Genomic DNA, 11,077 nt, shown 5'->3' with positions numbered 1-11,077 from the left:
AATAAGCAGCCTATTCATAAACACCCACGGAATCAAATACATACAATGAAATCGTTTATTGATGACTAGGCGCTATTAGACACCACATCAACATAACAATGAATAAATGCCTAACCGTTGAGGAAAGCATTAAAATGAAGATTCCCCAAACAATAGGCATGCACATAAATCAATGTCAATTTTATGAGCCCTATAATTAGAGATTAACATGATGAACTAAATGATGAAGTGACATTTATGTGGCAGCATTTATTGAAAAAACACACATGAATACAAACATTACCTAAAAGAACTTGTTTCAAAAATCAATTTTCAACCAATTTCTCAAAAATCACCAAAATCGACCAACCCAACACAAATTTCAACACAATTTCCCTTCGACCTTCGCAGCCGAGTATCTGTAGTTCTGCCGCGTTTGGTGAACCAAACGCGCCCAATTTAATGGACGAAATAGAGGAGATGGTGTTTCACCGCGTTTCTGATCCTTTAATCTTTTTAATATGAAAGCTCCAAGGCATTTCATAACTTAGCTCGATGAAATGTCAAATACAAGAGTATTCATCAATCAACGGTCTCAATATTTTTTCGTCATTTACTAAGATAGCCCTATTATTTCACTCAATTACTAAGACCTATATTACAGTTGAAGTATATTGTTACACTGTTTTGCAATCATTTTAAATTTTATTTGTTATTTTCAACTTCTCATAGACAATAGGGGACCGGAGGTGCTAAAGGTTCGGTAATCGTTGGCATTTTTTTAAAACCAAATTGGTAGTATCGATTTTTTCGAAAATTATTAATCAAAACTAAATCGAAGTCAATTGATTAATAAATCGATTGGTTCAGTTCATTGGTTTTTTGGTTTCTTTTTATTTTCATAATATTATATATAATAAATATAAAATATTATATTATATTATATTATAAAAACTAGAAATATATATAAATATTATATAATAAAGAATAAATAATATAATATATATTATAAATATATGTATACCGATTTTTTATATTGGTTAACCAAAACCAAATCAGCACCTTCATTCTTTTTTTAAATACCAAACATAACTTAAATTTTCAGCCTGGTTTTTCGGTTTTTCATGATCACACCTAATAGACAGATGCGTAAAAGGATACCTTTGATCCTAATACTTGTTTAACCAAAATAATTAAAAGAAAATAAATAATCAAAATATCAATTTCAAACAATAAATAATAATAATAATATATACAATAATAGGAAAATAACAAAATAATAACAAATTAAAATAGAGAGTAAAACAAGATAACAGAAAATAAAAATAAATACAAAATAGACAATAGAAAAAATATTTTTCTTTTATTGTCATTTCCATTTTCATTTTTACTTTTTTTTGTTTTTACTTAATACTTTTTTTTCAGAATAAAATAATTTGGGAAGAGATTTTTCTGGCACAACACAAGGTCAAAATCTAATGGTGTGTTTGCCAACGTGTATGATTTTATTTTTGTTTTGACAATAAAAACATGTTGCTGAAGGCACCTTTGCCAAACCAAAAACATAGCTCATGTTGGACTATGTATTTGGTTGGGCCTAAGCAGATTGAACGGATTTCTTTTTATTGATGTTTTACATTTGTAACTTTTATTTGGATTCAACATTCAGTACTGTAGTCCAATACAGAATAAAATGAATGAAAACCCAAGCCCAACTCATGCAAAAGATTGGATTGGGTTTTCCTAATTGCAGTGTCGCTTTGGACCTTATAGGGAAATGGTGTTATATTTTATTTATATATATATATATATATATATATATATATATATATATATATATATAAATATTTCTTAGACCACGATTTGGAAATCAGGAAAGGTGTGGTATGAAAAACCCTCATTTTTGGTGTTTCCTTATTTTTTTACTGTTGCTTACAAAAATATGATGATGTGGCATTGAAAAATACCTACATGGCAGCAATCAGCAACTGTCCCAAATAAATTTAAAAGAAATTTCTGAGAAAATAGCATACCAAAGCAGCACCGTTTTCTAAAAAATACCTCTCAAAAAATGACATTAATTCCAAACATCATAAGGTGAAGCCAGACCACTTTAGATTCCCAAAAGCACAAAACCTTCAATCAGAATTTTGTGCTTTTCAACTTTAAAAGCACAAATCTTGAAGCTTATTCAGATATAACTTAAAGTTATGTTTGGTTTGAAGGAAAAGGTAGGGAAATGAAAGGCTTGTATAGGTTTCCCTTCATTTTCCTTCCTTTCCTTACATTTTCCTTCAAACCAAATATAGCCTAAATTTTCTTGTTTTTTTTTTTTTTCAAATCTTTTAGGCATACACCTTTAGGCCCATCAAGCCATTTTACATTTCAACCACACCTTCCTTGCAAAATTACTTTTTGGCTTTTCTTTTCTTATTTAAGGTTAATTTAGGCGATGTTCAACAATGTAAATGGTGAAATTGGAGTGCGGAAACTATGCAATACAACCCAAAAAAGGGCAAAAACGAAAAAACACTACCCAACAATGACAAAAGGGCAGTTTCACGAGCAACGGGATTCCCTTTTAAACAAAAATTTTGCACACACACTTTGCAAGCATGGGAATTCAGCCACACGTTAGGAGCATCTCCCCATGTTATACATGTATAGGAGATATTCCCCATGTGTGACTAGATGCTATAGTGTTTTCAGCTTTCCATTGACTTGGCCAATTGAACTATTCAAACTGTCACCAAGCCATGATTGCAGGTCCAGTTTTACAAAAACCTAGAAATTAGTCAAAATTATTGACCTGGTCAAAAATCGTCTAACCAAGGTGGTTGGACCATTTGACCTGGTGGTCAGGTCATGGGTTGCACATTAAATGTGTATACAAATTTCTGGAGGTCATAACTTTGCACTCTAACATCCAATTGGTTTGATCTTTTTTATTTTTTTTAGATAAATTTAACAAGATACATGTATCCCAAAGTGTTTTTGGCTTTTTGGCCTCAAATCATCATTTTAACAATTTTTTATAAATAAAAATATTATTGAATAAAAAATATAAATTAAATATAAAATAATGCATATATTACGTATAGAATACAAGTATATATTATTTATTAATAAAATACATATTTATGCCTATGTATGCAAATGATGTGTGGAAAAAGAGACTCGGAGCTTATTTGGTGAGGGCTTATAGAAAAGGAGAGAACAAATGGAACCTTGCCACGTGAAAGAATACTCAAATCACTCTTTGAAATTACATTTGGTAAGTTAGCTTTTTTACTTATATACATAAACTTCACTAAGTTCATCAAGTTTCCTAATAGCAAAAAAGTATTCAAAAACAGCCAGTGACAAGTCCAAGCCCCCAAGGATAGTCCTTGTGATCATTGAAGGCGCTTATCAGGCACTGGGAATCAGCACATATGCAAACTTCATTATAAGACCAACTCTGAAGTTCTTTAATCGCCTGCAATACAGCAAATAGTTCAGCCTGGAGAACTGAATTAACTGCAGAAGTACGACCTCATATAATTTTTAACACAGATAAATTTCTTGAGATAATAACAACTCCAAAAGTATACAAAGTAGTAGATATTCTTCCTGCATCAGTAAAAATGAGATGGTCAGTTTGTTGATTCAAACTTATGGTTAAAACATTCTGACCTTGAGGATTTGGCAGGAAGGGGAAGTAGGGCAAGGATGATTAGAGAGTTCACTAGCTTAGCCACTTTCTCCGGGTTATTAGCGATATTATTGAAAATCAGATCATTCCTAGCCTGCCAAGATAGAATACCAAGCGATGGCTAACCAGCCAAGAATTTGCAAAAAAAGATTATGATCATTGATAAGATTATGCGAGTTTTTAAAATTAGAAGCTATAGAATGCTGAAGCTGTAAGTAAATACGATAAACCCAAGACATGTTTCTAAACATGCAAAACAAAAATTTGACTTACCTCCATTCATTGTCTTTGTTGTTTGGCAAGATAACTTTTCTCTCAAAGCTGAACCTACATCTACGTCTGGACGCTTTGATGTGCCACTTAGCAAGATAATTTTTCTTTCACTTTTTTCTCAATTTTAGATGGTGTAAGTGAGCAAAAGAGAATAATGAGATGACCAAAACAATGGGCTTATATAACCGTTTACCATCAAAACGGCTTCTCTTTTCCCATTATTGTCATTATTTGCACCACGTTCCTTTACCATCAAAACCGCTTCACTTTTCCCATTATCACCATTATTTGCACCACGTTTTTAACATAATAACGTTACATGTTGCACGTTTGTTTTTATTATAAAAACGTTAACTGGTGCGAACATGCAACATGTGAGGTAAAAACGTTACAGAAGCAAGATGTACAGATGCAAATTCCAATGATTTGAGAAAAGAACAGCTTGGGCAAACTGACAATTAATGAATAAATGGTTTAAGGTTTCATCTTGAGTTTTACAAAGGCCACACAAACTTTGATCAATGTCCAGATGTAATTGAGATCTGACAGGAACGAAATAGTTGCAGACACGCCAGAGAAATAACTGGTATCTAGGAGGAACAAACAGCTTCCAAATGTGCTTTAAACAAAATTTCATATCAGAGTTGAGAATCGGCAAAGCATTTTGCAAATCTTTTTTATAATGAAACTTGATTGAGAAATTACCATTAGTGTGATAAATCCAGATCCAAGAAATGTTATTAATAGCAGGGTAGATTGGGGTTCTTAGAATTCTATCAACTTCTGGAGAGGGAAAACAGGTCTGAAGGGATTCTAAGTTCCAGTGACCTTCTCGAATAAAAGCTGCAATTGAGGCCTGATTAAGGTGTTGGGGCAAAGGTTGGGAGATCCAACCGAAATGGCCCTCTGAATGGATCAAAAGAGGAGTCTTCATTGACCAGGCAACCACATTCTGAAGCTAGATCTTTTAACTGTGGTCCAATGGCTTCCCAAAAAATGGAACTTGTAGAAAGGATGGAATAAAGAAAGATATTATTGTTTTTGAGGTATTTAGCTTTCCAGCACCTAGCCCATAACCTATCCTGCTCATTCAAGAAACGCCAGGCCACTTTCTTCAAAAAGCTTTGGTTCATTAATTTTAGCCTTTTGAAACCTAAGCCTCCATGAGATTTAGGAAGGGTAAGAGCATTCCAAGAGCACCATCTTAAAGGGTGTTTGTTTTTGTCTGAAACTCCCCCACCAAAAATTACGCATAGTTTTTTCAATGCTATCCATGTTTCAGGGATGAATCTTGAAACTCCAATAGATAGGTTCTTGGAATTAGGAGTGATTCTTGAATTGATTTCTGTAAGCATTAATTCTACCAAATTTATGGGTTAGAGGATTTTTCTTCAAATGCCTCAAGATCGGTGATTCCTAAAAAAATGATCTTTGAGGAAAAATTTCCTCTTACCAAACACCCATCATGTTCAGAGTGTTTGTTTTCTTCTTTTTTTTTTTTTTTGGCCGAATCAAGTGAAACTGTATCCTTACCAAACATTTGTTTGAAACTTTGAATGTGATCTTGAAGAGCTACAAGATTACATCCTTTCCCTCTGCAATTGTTCTTCTTTTGCATTCTTAATCTTGGTGGGTTCCTTAGAAAGCTCAGTGTTATGGCTGACAGCTTAGCCAAAGCGATTGTTCATAGAATTTTTTTTATATAGAAATTATGCTTTGCCTTAATCTATGGGGATGGTTTCTTCTTCTTTTTAAATTATTATGTACATCCTTTTATTCCTAATACAATTTATAGTTATTTTTTTCAAAAAAAAAAAATCCCTACCATATAACAAGATTTTCATTTAAGAAAATCTATAGCATTTTTTTGATAAGAAAGGAAATTCATTAACAAAACAAACAAACAAACAACAACCTACACTCAACCCAACACATCTTTACCTAACTGATCTAAAATCCACACCGGCAGATTGAACCCCTAATCTCTATGACAAGAGAAACCAAACTTTGCAGAAACATTTGCTGCTTCATTACCAGTATAATCTGTAGCATTGATGCCAAGCGCAAGAGTTCTCCTTTTTCAATGAAAGAGGTCAAGAAGGATCGAGTTCTTTAGCCACGTCATGGGCCTAGAACAAGAGAGAGCCAACTTCGCCAATACATGTGTGTGGTGTGGACAAAAACAAAAGGAGACATGAGAAAAGTTTCAAATGAGTAAGCCAAAGCAAAAGCATTAAAGCACTCCTAGTATCCACAAAACGTTCCCACATCTTTACTCACAGAACATCATCTGCCATGTATTGGGTACATCTCCCTAACGGAGATATTTTCGATATGCAGTTTGTAATGTCCCGTGGATAGAAATGTAGGAAAGAGTTGTGTGTAGCAGATCCGAGCCCCACTGTACAATTATATACTATAATTGAAATGAATAATGCCTTAGAGTCATTTTGAAGTCTGCTGAGATGCGGAATTAGAAGGATGTGATAAAATAAAAGTCATTACTCAATGTTGGTTTCAGCCATATGGGTCTTGAGAGGGGCGGATTGGAGGGATAGTTGGAATGTTGGATACAGAAGGACAGGAGTGCACATGTAGATATGTATATTGATTCTATACTTTCATTTTGGAGGGATGTAAAAATACCAAAATAATCTGCATGACAGCACGAGGGGTGTAATATGGGCAGACACCAATTGAATGTCAATTTTCAAGATGCACCTACTCATGATGTCTGATCCGATTTGTTTCAAATTGAGGACTTAATCAAATAATCCTGTCAATTAGATAAATCCAAGGTGGAAGGATAAAATCGTGTATTAAAGAGATCTGCAATCACAAAAAGGGTTAGAGGCCCGAGGAGTTATTCTTCAGGTAAGCATTTTGACACTTAAGTCAATAAGAGAAAGGGATCAGTTGGGACGAGCAAGGTGGAATAGCATTAGTTCGAGCCAATGTGATGGAAAAAGGGGTGTGCTGAGGTGAGTCGAGAGACAAAAGTCCTTTACCTTGAGTGAAAGGTGCCTATATATAGTCGAGCATTCCTGTCGTAGTCGGATTAAGCTTCCGAAGTTGCCAGGGTGAGGTTATTTGCCAAAGTCTTCGAAGAGTTCCCCTTTCCTTGGCAGAGTTTGTTTCCTTATTCATGTGAAATTCTTTTCTTGAGCGCATTCTTCTGTCATGTGGTCTTGATTGGCGGAGCTGACGTGGTCCAAAGAAGGCAGCCACTAAACCTAACATGTGGCATCCTGGGCTAGGTCAAACACCACTCTAACATCTACATCTCCTAAAGCCTTGCTACTTCTTACCAATAGATGAGTGGTTAAAACTATAACTATCCTTCATGGAGAAAATAAGTTGACGTATGCAAAATAAATGGTGTGTGGCACGTAGATTTGTAGTTTGATATGATCTGATGACAATGATGGAGTCAGAAATTTTCCTTTCGGGGGCAAAGATAAACAAGAAAATGAGATAGGGATTAGGGAGTAATAGGGAAAATGGACTGAAAACTATTACAGATTTTTTTAAAGCTCCATTTGGAAGGAATATAAATACATACAAAATAATACAAAATATAAGATTTGTGCTCTATATATTTATACTCCTATCAAACTGAGCTTAATATATATATATAATATATATATATATATATATATATATATATAAATTTTGGGAGTTAGAGGAGTGTTAAAAGAATGATCCTTTTTTTAGGGGATAAGGACCCACCCCATCTGCTAAGAAAGGTCACATGGTGACATGGGTGAGGCCTAAACCTGGAAACTGGTTGTTTGATTTTGGAAAGGAGGCCAACCAGGACAAGCCAACAATCTTTAAGTGACAACTCATTTGGTGTGTTATCATTCTTTTCCATGTACAATGTAGAACTCACAAAAGGCAATAAGAGCAAGTACCATTAGGTCCATTATCTAATGTTGGTCCCGCCTATCATCATCATCTTCTTCCTCTTTTTCATAGGGTTAGAAAGGGTAGTCCACACGCCGATACCCTCCCAACGCTAGTGACTACTGAATTTGATCCCACGTCTCCACTATAATTAGCCAAAGACCCTACCAATTGAGCCACTGTTAGGTGGTAGTTGATCCACACGCCGATACCCTCCCAACGCTAGTGACTACTGAATTTGATCCCACGTCTCCACTATAATTAGCCAAAGACCTTACCAATTGAGCCACTGTTAGGTGGTAGTTGATTCCAGCTATATGAAGTCTTGGACTCTTCCCAGCGGTGGACTGAAAATTAACTTTTAGACTAGATATTTGTCCAATCCCATCCGGTCCAGTATGAATACGGCTGTCAATGCATTAGATATTTGTCCAATCCAGTCCGATCCAGTATGAATCCATTACAGATGAATCAGGTCTAATCCAATCCAATGAATACTTTTAACCACTGTGGACTGGTCCAATTCAATGTCTGAACCGTCCAAACTGTCCAAATTGGTTTTAATTTAGATTGGATCCAACCCAATCTTTGTCCATTGACACCCATACTCTTATCTTATGCCACTGGATGTTAATAGACCAGATATTTGTTCATTTCGACCCAGTTCAATATAAATCCATTATAAATGGACCAGATTCAATCAAATCCAACAAATACCTTAGACCCTTACGTCCGGACTGTGTCCAATTTATTCATCCATCCAATCCGTTCAAATTGATTTTGATTCTGAGATGTTCCAACCAAGATCCAGTACATTGACACCCCTACTTCAATTCAGCCACTTCAGCAGTTATCAAATTGGCTGATAGCTGTGTTACCTGTGTGGCTTAACCGCTTAAGGCATCACCCAATGAGATATTCCTTTTAAATAAGGCAAGCTCAAATAAAGGTGGGCCTCTTTAACATGGGCACTGAATCAGCAATGGCCATGCCGGCCCAGCTTTGGTGTTGCCTGCCCATTTGTGGTATTGAGTCTTTACTTCAACTTGCTTAGGCCTAAGGCCCACACCACAAATATAGGATTCGAGTGGATGTCGTTGCCCCCACTTTTATATTGGCTTTATTTTGCTTGTAGGTGGCATCGACCCATCCAACCAAATGACCTTAACCACCTAAGTTTTGTTCTTTGTCCCCACTAGTTTTTGCACCCAACAAAAGAAAATTTTCCATTATAAAACGATTAAATTAATTTCATGGTTGGGTTTGAAATTTGGCATAAAAATGCCAAGTGGATGATCGTCATTTACTGAAAAATTCAGGTATCAAGAGAGATGCACCAATTGCACTATATGGACTAGATACAGGCTTGGGAGTTGGGACTAGAACAAACATTAGTAAAAAGTATGGACAGGCTCGATACCCAAAAGTTGTGTATCCGTGGCTCAAAGGGGCGATATTTATAGTTTTAAAAAATTTCAGATTTCAAGATTTGAACCAGGCCAGTTACTAACGTTTGAAAATGGCTTTTTTATTGCCCTAAATCCTGGCATTTGGCATTTCAGTGGGTTCAATTCAAACGGAAAACCCAAGAGAGCTGATACCACGTAAAATAATGCAATCCGGGTGGTCCCTGTTAGGCATTAAATAGATATATCAAATGAGAATGTACCATTTGCACAATGTGGACTAGGTATTAGCACAGATTTTGCCCAAATCTCCTTATATAACATGTCATCTTCCTATATAGTATTATGTAGGGGAAGATGTTCTTAATTTACGGGATAGTGTATTATGGGTAGACGTAAACAAAAGATTTGAAGTTGTATGTATGCATGTATGTAAACCATTAAAATTTTGTTTGGAAAGCAATAGCTCATGACCAAAAAACAATGTGCCCATGATATAAGATAACTGTCACATCCAAGCAATAGCTCATGACCAGACGGTCTATGTTTGCTACAACTATTAGGAAATGTATGATTTGCACAATATGGACCAGATACAAGCATGCATTGGTAAGAACAATCCATTGTAGATAGTGATCTGTAACTGATTTCATATGGTTGGACAAGGCTTTGTTAAGTTGAATGGAAATGATATCAAATAAAGGACCTTTCCAAATGTAGTCGTCTCATAGAGTTTTTTTTTTTTTTTTAACTCAAAAAAATAATGAGGATGTGCTATTTTTTTTTGGCAAGGAAGAAATTATATTGAGGCCCCGTTTGGTTCACAAGAATAGGGGTCAAGAATCAGAATCGGAAGGGGTTATTCCGATTCCAACTGTTTGATTGGGCAGAATCAAAATCCCATTCCTATTCCTGCTGGAATGGCATTCTCCCGTTTGAGGGAATGGCCATTCTCTGCCCCTCTTTTAGGAATGAAATCTCACTCCTACTGATTCCAATTCTTATTCTCATTCCTATCTGAACCAAACAAACTGTGGAAATAGACCATTCCGATTTCAATTCTAAAGGATTTTGATTCCGATTTCAACTGTAAACCAAACATACCCTAAAAAAAGATACAGAACACAAACAAAAATAAAAGAAAAAAAGAAAAAAAAAAAGAAAAAACAATTATGTGATAAAATTAAAATTTGAAATAATTATATCTATAACATGGATATACTTAATAAAATAAAAGAAATTAATATACATGCATCCCTCTTGGGCATCTCTCTCTAAGCTTATTTCAGTATTATTTAATGTGCTTTATAGAGTATAACAGTGAGCTCACTGCTCACTTGATGTGGCCTCTCACTTGCTTCCAGCCATCTGCCCATCCATATCCGCCTGCACGCTGCACATGACTTCTTATGTCATTATATAATCGTCATTCTTCTATTCAAATTGTGAAGGAAGAACCGGAGAAGTTGTTAATAAGTACCATTAGATGAAATTGGTGGTCTCATTTTCACTGGTTTGATAATATATACACTATTAAAAAGTGTGAAACTGTGGTTTGATTAGAATATTTCAATTTTTTTTTAATATGGTCCTCTCTCATTATAAGGACAGAAATATAATTCAATAATCACTTTCATCTTTATTTAAATTCCTTTAATTAAATCTTATATTAATTGATCATATTAAAAAAAATAAGTCTAATAAAGAATAATTGTTTTTATTAATGATATATATAAATAAAATATAAATTTAAAATCAAACTCAAAATAGAGTTGTTTTCCTAATTGGTGGTGAATCAAGAGTTCAATCTCAAAAGTAT

At 34.7% G+C, this 11,077-nt stretch overlaps 1 long non-coding RNA gene across 1 annotated transcript; it reads right to left on the bottom strand.

Annotated features, from left to right (window-relative positions):
* Positions 1-3,267: 3,267 nt before the first annotated feature.
* Positions 3,268-4,080, bottom strand: LOC148850703 (uncharacterized). Its single transcript, XR_016098975.1, has 3 exons — positions 3,947-4,080; positions 3,655-3,794; positions 3,268-3,457 (listed from the first exon to the last, which is right to left on the bottom strand). It is a non-coding gene; the product is annotated as an uncharacterized LOC148850703 (long non-coding RNA).
* Between the last annotated feature and the right edge of the window lie 6,997 nt (positions 4,081-11,077).

The sequence above is a fragment of the Nelumbo lutea genome, chromosome 5, assembly GCF_056320005.1.
Source record: "Nelumbo lutea isolate HS-2025 chromosome 5, American lotus-T2T, whole genome shotgun sequence".
In the NCBI taxonomy this organism is placed as follows: domain Eukaryota; kingdom Viridiplantae; phylum Streptophyta; class Magnoliopsida; order Proteales; family Nelumbonaceae; genus Nelumbo; species Nelumbo lutea.
This window is presented reverse-complemented; position numbering and strand designations above follow the sequence as displayed.